Here is an 8,061-nt window from a genome sequence, read left to right on the forward strand (position 1 = left end):
ATTGCCACACCCACTAATGATACCAAGACTGTGCTGAAGTTCCTCCAGAAACATATTTTCAGCAGATTTGGTGTTCCCAGAGTACTAATCAGTGATGGAGGCACCCATTTTTGCAATAAACAGCCTTACTCTACCATGGTCCGATATGAAATTAGCCACAAAGTAGCAATTCCGTATCATCCACAGACAAATGGGCAGGCTGAAGTCTCTAATAGAGAGCTAAAAAGAATCCTAGAACGGACTGTAATTTCCTGTAGAAAGGATTGGGCAAAGAGCTTGGATGATGCTCTGTGGGCATACAGAACAGCATTCAAGACTCCTATAGGAACCTCTCCATACCAGCTTGTGTATGGCAAGGCCTGTCATCTGCCCGTGGAACTGGAACATAAAGCCTACTGGGAAACCAGATTCCTAAACCTGGATGCTAAGTTAGCTGGTGAGAAAAGATTTCTCCAGCTAAATGAGCTAGAGGAGTTTAGACTTAATGCTTTTGAAAATGCAAAAATTTATAAGGAAAAAGCAAAAAAGTGGCATGACAAGAAATTGTCATCCAGAGTCTTTGAGCCAGGACAAAAAGGTTAATCATCAAAATTGAAGGAATTCACAGCGTTACAGAAGGATTCAGTGCAAAAAGCAGAGAAAAGGAGCTTGCTGACAAGAAAACACCAGTAAAGGGCATTTTGGGCGTTAAAAGCCAGAATGGGTACCATTCTGGCGTTTAACGCAAGTAAAGGTACCATTTTGGGCATTAAACGCTAGAATTGGCACCATTCTGGGCGTTTAACGCCAGAATTGCAGCATCCTGGGCGATCAGCAAAACGCCCAGTGATAAAGGGGTTTCTGGCATTTAACGCCAGCCATGGTACCTGGCTGGGCATTAAACGCCCATAATGGCCAACGATTGGGCGTTAAACGCCAGAATGGATACCATTCTGGGTGTTTAACGCTAGAAAGGCAGGGGGAGCAGATTTTGTTTCCAAATTCAAATTTTTTTTCAAATTTTCATGTTTTAACTCATAATTTTCTGCATAAACATGTTTCAAACTTTCATTATTCACCCTCAATTTTCAAAAATTCAACAATTCTCTAAATCTCTTTTTCTATTTTCTTTCAAATCCATCCCAAATCTTCTTCAAAAACTCAAGTATCTTTTCAATTTCTTTTCAAATCTTTTCAAACCCATCATATCATCTCTTATTTCTTAGATGCATAACCAAATTATCAGATTTAACCTCTTTATATCTTTTTCAATTGAAAATCTCATCTTTTTCATATCATGATTTTATTTTCTTCCACCAATCATATCTCTATGGCATATCTCTTTCAAAATTTTCGAAATCCCCCCTCCTCTTATAAATACACATTCGGCCATCCCCTCCTCTCCACCATTCGAATTTGCCTCTTCTCCTCTCTCTCCCCTTTCCTTTCTTTTGCTTGAGGGCAAGCAAACCTCTAAGTTTGGTGTGTTTTTCCGTGATCACTAAGCAAAGACTCATCAAGATCATGGCACCTAAGGGAAAGCAAACCAAATCAAGAGGCAAGAAAGAGAATACTCCAAAGAGTCTTTGGAATCAAGAGAGGCTCCTAACCAAAGAACATGCATACCATTACCACAAAATAATGGGTCTGAGGTTAGTGATCCCGGAAGTTAAATTCAATATGAAAGAAGTTGAATATCCGGAGATCCAAGAGCAAATTCGAAACAGAGGATGGGAAATTCTAGCTAATCCTGAAACAAAGGTTGGAAGAAAGATGGTTCAGGAATTCTACTCAAATCTGTGGCTAACAGATAAGCATAGAATAACTAGAACCGCCTTCCATACCTACCGAACCATGGTCAGAGGGAGGCTTATTTACTTCCATCTGGACAAAATAAGAGAGGTTTTCAAACTGCCTCAACTACAAGATGATCCAGAATCCTTTAATAGGAGAATGGTGAGAGTAGATAAGGGGTTGGATCAAGTTCTAGAGGATATATGCCTCCCTGGAACTAAGTGGATAACCAATTCAAAAGGTGTCCCAAACCAACTCAAGATGGGAGATCTCAAACCAGTTGCAAGAGGCTGGTTGGACTTTATTGGGCGTTCTATATTGCCTACTAGCAACCGCTCTGAGGTCACTGTCAAAAGAGTAGTGATGATTCATTGTATTATGCTTGGAAAAGAAGTGGAGATTCATCATCTGATTTCTTGTGAGATTTACACAATTGCAAACAAGAACTCCACTGAAGCCAAACTGGCCTACCCAAGCTTAATTTCTCTGCTATGTAAAGATACTGGTGTGAGGATGGGAGTAGATGAATTCATTCCAATCGAACACCCAATCACCAAGAAGTCAATGGAAGGACAAGTGCAAGACAACTCCATAAAAAGGAGGGCGCAGGAGTTCCTCCCAGAAATTCCTGAAATTGACTACTGGACCCACCTAGAAGCATCTGTTACCAAGCTACAAGAAGCTATGGAACAACTTAAGGAAGAACAGCAGAATCAAAGCTGCATGCTCTGCAAACTGTTGAAGGAACAGAAGAAGCAGGGGCGTGAGCTACAGGAGCTGAAGCGCCAGAAGCTCTCCCTTGAAGGACCAAGCACCCCACAGATTGAGGGAGAATCCACTTCTCAAGATCAAGGTTGTTGAGTCCTAACTCTGTGATAACCTTTATTATTAAGAGTCTATTTTAAGAGTCATTTATTTTTCTGTTTTTTTTTTACTTTTCTGTCTTCTATTATTATTAGTTTGCTCTTATATTTATTTTTAAGTTTTATTGTCATTCCATGATTAATAAAATTTAAAGTTTATGCCTTAAAGCTATGAATGTCCTATGAATCCATCACCTTTCTTAAAAAAAAGTGTTTTTAATTGAAAAAGAAAAAGAAGTACATGAATTTTAAATTTTAAAACAGTTTAATTATTTTGATGTGGTGGCAATACTCTTGTTTTCTGAATGAATGCTTGAACAGTGCATATGTTTGAATTTGTTGTTTATGAATGTTAAAATTGTTGGCTCTTGAAAGAATGATGGAAAAGGAGAAGTGTTATTGATAATCTGAAAAATGAAAAAAATTGATTCTTGAAGCAAGAAAAAGCAGCAAAAAAAAAGAGAAGAAAAAGAAAGAAAAAGCAAGCAGAAGAAGCCAATAGCCCTTTAAACCAAAAGGCAAGGGTAATAAAAAGGATCCAAGGCTTTGAGCATCAGTGGATAGGAGGGCCCTCAGGAATAAAATCCTGGCCTAAGCGGCTAAACCAAGCTGTCCCTGACCATGTGCTTGTGGCGTGAAGGTGTCAAGTGAAAACTTGAGACTGAGCGGTTAAAGTCGTGGTCCAAAGCAAAAAAGAGTGTGCTTAAGAGCTCTGGACACCTCTAATTGGGGACTTTAGCAAAGCTGAGTCACAATCTGAAAAGGTTCACCCAGTTATGTGTTTGTGGCATTTATGTATCCAGTGGTAACACTGGAAAACAAAATGCTTAGGGTTATGGCCAAAACTCATAAAGTAGCTGTGTTCAAGAATCAACATACTTAACTAGGAGAATCAATAACACTATCAGGATTCTGAGTTCCTATAGAAGCCAATCATTCTGAACTTCAAAGAATAAAGTGAGATGCCAAAACTGTTCAGAGGCAAAAAGCTAAAAGTCCCGCTCATCTAATTAATACTGATCTTCATAGATATTTTTGGAATTCATTGTATATTCTCTTCTTTTTATCCTATTTGATTTTCAGTTGCTTGGGGACAAGCAACAATTTAAGTTTGGTGTTGTGATGAGCGGATAATTTATACGCTTTTTGGCACTGTTTTTAGTATGTTTTTAGTATATTTTAGTTAGTTTTTATTATATTTTTATTAGTTTTTATTTAAAATTCACTTTTTTGGACTTTACTATGAGTTTGTGTATTTTTCTGTGATTTCAGGTATTTTCTAGCTGAAATTGAGGGACCTGAGCAAAAATCTGATTCAGAGGCTGAAAAAGGACTGCAGATGCTGTTGGATTCTGACCTCTCTGCACTCGAAGTGGATTTCCTGGAGCTACAGAGGCCCAATTGGTGCGCTCTTAATTGCGTTAGAAAGTAGACATCCTGGGCTTTCCAGAAATATATAATAATCTATACTTTGCCCAAGATTTGATGGCTCAAACTGGCATTCCAAGTCAGCTTAAGAATTCTGGCGTTTAACGCCAGAATTGGCATAAAAGATGGAGTTAAATGCCCAAACTGGCACAAAAGCTGGCGTTTAACTCCAAGAAAAGTCTCTACACATGAAAGATTCAATGCTCAGCCCAAGCACACACCAAGTGGGCCCTGGAAGTGAATTTTTACACTAAACACCCTAGCTTACTCATTTTCTGTAACCCTAGGTCACTAGTTTACTATAAAAACTAGTTTTAGTAATTCATCTTGTACCTCATGACACTTTACATGTTTCATATTGTATCTTCTACGGCATGAGTCTCTGAACCCCATTGTTGGGGGTGAGGAGTTCTGCTGTGTTTCGATGAATTAATGCAATTACTACTGTTTTCCATTCTATCATGCTTGCTTCTATTCTAAGATATTCATTTGCACTTCAACCTGATGAATGTGATGATCAGTGACACTCATCATCATTCTCACCTATGAACGCGTGCCTGACAACCACTTCCGTTCTACATGCAATCAAGCTTGAATGTGTATTTCTTGGGTTTCTAATCTAAGATTGAAACCTTCGTGGTGTAGGCTAGAATTATTGGCGGTCATTCTTGAGATCCGAAAAGTCTAAACCTTGTCTGTAGTATTCTGAGTAGGATCTGAGAAGGGATGACTGTGACGAGCTTCAAACTCGCGATTGTTGGGCGTGTAACAGATGCAAAAGGATCAATGGATCCTATTCCAACATGATCGAGAACCGACAGATGATTAGCCGTGCGGTGATAGTGCATTTGGAATATTTTTATTGAGAGGACGGGAAGTAGCCATTGACAATGGTGATGCCCAACATCAAGCTTGCTGATGAGCGGATAATTTATACGATTTTTGGCATTGTTTTTAGTATGTTTTTAGTATATTTTAATTAGTTTTTAAATAAAAATCACTGTTCTGGACTTTACTATGAGTTTGTGTATTTTTCTGTGATTTCAGGTTATTTCTGGCTGAAATTGAGGGACCTGAGCAAAAATCTGATTCAGCGGCTGAAAAAGGACTCTAGATGCTGTTGGATTCTGACCTCCCTGCACTCAAAGTGGATTTTCCGGAGTTACAGAAGCCCAATTGGCGCCCTTTTAACTGCATTGGAAAGTAGACATCCTGGGCTTTCTAGCAATATATAATTGTCCATACTTTGCTTGAGATTTGATGGCCCAAACAGGCGTTCCAAGTCAGATCAAGAATTCTGGCGTGTAACTCCAAAACTGGCACAAAAGCTGGAGTTAAACGCCCAAACTGGCACAAAAGCTGGCGTTTAACTCCAAGAAAAGTCTCTACACATGGAAGCTTTAATGCTCAGTCCAAGCACACACCAAGTGGGCCCAGAAGAAGATTTATGCATTAATTACTCATTTCTGTAACCCTAGGGTACTAGTTCTCTATAAATAGGACCTTTTGATATTGTATTTTCATCTTTGGACGTTTAGTCCCTAGACCTTGGAGGCTGGCCATTCGGCCATGCTTACACCATTATCACTTTTGTATTTTCAATGGTGGAGTTTCTACACACCATAGATTAAGGTGTGGAGCTCTGCTGTTCTTCATGAATTAATACAAAGTACTATTGTTTCTCTATTTAACTCAAGTCTATTTCTTCTCCAAGATATTCATTTGCACCCAAGAACATGATGAATGTGATGATTATGTGACACTCATCACCATTCTCATCTATGAACGCGTGACTGACAACCACTTCCGTTCTACATGCAAACAAGCTTGAATGTGTATCTCTTGGGTTTCTAATCTAAGATTAGAACCTTCGTGGTATAGGCTAGAATTATTGGCAGCCATTCCTGAGATCTGAAACGTCTAAACCTTGTCTGTGGTATTCTGAGTAGGATCTGGAAAGGGATGACTGTGACAAGCTTCAAACTCGCGAGTGTTGGGCGTGTGACAGACGCAAAAGGATCAATGGATCCTATTCCAACATGATCGAGAACCGATAGATGATTAGCTGTGCGGTGACAGCGTGCGTAGAACATTTTCACTGAGAGGACGGGAAGTAGCCATTGACAACGGTGATGCCCAACATAAAGCTTGCCATGGAAAGGAGTATGAATGATTGGAAGAAGGCAATAGGAAAGCAGAGGTTCAGGAGGAACAAAGCATCTTCATATGCTTATTTGAAATTCCAACCAAAGAATTACAAAAGTATCTCTATCTTTATTTTATGTTTTATTTATCTTTTAATTATCAATTCTCCATAACCATTTGAATCCGCCTGACTGAGATTTACAGGGTGACCATAGCTTGCTTCAAGCCGACAGTCTCCGTGGGATCGACCCTTACTCACGTAAGGTATTACTTGGACGACCCAGTGCACTTGCTGGTTAGTTGTGCGAAATTTTGATAAAGTGTGATTCACGTTTGAGAGCTCCAAGTCCTTTGGCGCCATTATTGATGATCACAATTTCGTGCCCCAAGTTTTTGGCGCCGTTGCCGGGGATTGTTCGAGTTTGGACAACTGACGGTTCATCTTGTTGCTTAGATTAGGTAATTTTATTTTATTTTTATTTTCGAAAAATTCAAAAAAAAAATATTTTTCTATTTTGTTCTTCAGAGTTTTTAAGAATGAATTCTAGAGTTTCATGATGATCTATTGATGTTTGGCTGGCTATGAAGCCATGTCTAATCTTATTGGACTGAGGTTTCAACTTATCATCACATGAGCTTGTTGATTTCTATCAATTTTGCTGTTGTTAGCAATGATCTGCTAAAGCTTGGCTGGTCATTGGCCATGTCTAGTGTTTTGGACCGGAGCTTTCATTGAAAGCTTGGCTGGCTAGTAAGCCATGTCTAATTCCTGGACCGAAGTCTTAGACTAGCATTGCAATGATTCCTGGAACTCTTATTAAAAATTTTGAATCCCTTTATTTTCTTTTCCACTCAATTTTCGAAAAACCACAAAAAATTTATAAAATCATAAAAATAAAAAATATTTTATGTTTCTTGTTTGAGTCTAGTGTCAATTTTTAAGTTTGGTGTCAATTGCATGCCTCTAATTTTCGAAAATTACATGCATTATGTTCTTGATGATTTCATTGCTCTGATCTTTAAATTCTCTTGTTTTGTGTGTTTTGTTGTTTCTCATATGCATTCTCAATTTTTTAGTGTCTCTTATATGAAAATTTTTAAGTTTGGTGTCCTGCATGCATTGTTTGTTTGATTTGAGTTTCCTAAGATTAGTTGTATTTTGATTGTTTCTCATCATTGAAAAATTCAAAAAAAAAATTTTCAAAACTATGTCTTTTCAAGTCAATAACATAGAGAATTGATGATTCAGAACATTCAGCAGAGGAATCAAACAGAAAAAGCAGGGTGTTCAAAACGCCTAGTGAAGAAGGAAAACAGGCGTTTAAACGCCAGCCAGGGCACCTGGCTGGGCATTTAACGCCCAAAAAGGTAGGATTTTGGGCGATAAACGCCAGAATGGATGCCATTTTGGGCGTTTAACGCCAGGATGACACTAAAGGGAAGATTTTGTTTTTAATTCAAATCTTTTTCAAATTTTCATAATTTTTCAAAATCAAATCTTTTTCAAATCATATATTTTCAATCATATCTCTTCAAAATCAATTTCTTTCCATTATTTTTATTATTTTCGAAAATCCTTGCTACTATTAATGATTTACTTCAAAATTTTCAAGTTGTTACTTGCCTATTAAGAAGGGATCAAATTTTAAATTTTAAGAATCATATCTTTTAATTTCTTGTTAGTCAAGTAATCAACTTTAATTTTAAAACTTTCTTTTTTTTTAATTTGATTCTCAATCATATCTTTTCAATCACATCTTTTTCAAAATTAACTCTCAATCATATCTTTTTTATTTCTAATTTCAAAATCTTTTTCAAAAATCACTTAATTTCTTTCCCAATCTTAATTTTC

The 8,061-nt window shown here is 37.6% G+C and overlaps 1 long non-coding RNA gene across 1 annotated transcript in view; it reads right to left on the reverse strand.

Moving 5' to 3' along the window:
• LOC110267675 overlaps window positions 2,435-8,061 on the reverse strand; it is a 21,346-nt gene continuing 15,719 nt past the window's right edge. Inside the window, exon 5 of the long non-coding RNA XR_002355548.1 lies at window positions 2,435-2,445. This is a non-coding gene — a long non-coding RNA (uncharacterized LOC110267675). The remainder of the gene's footprint in view (window positions 2,446-8,061) is intronic.

Source organism: Arachis ipaensis, chromosome B02, assembly GCF_000816755.2.
Source record: "Arachis ipaensis cultivar K30076 chromosome B02, Araip1.1, whole genome shotgun sequence".
NCBI lineage: Eukaryota > Viridiplantae > Streptophyta > Magnoliopsida > Fabales > Fabaceae > Arachis > Arachis ipaensis.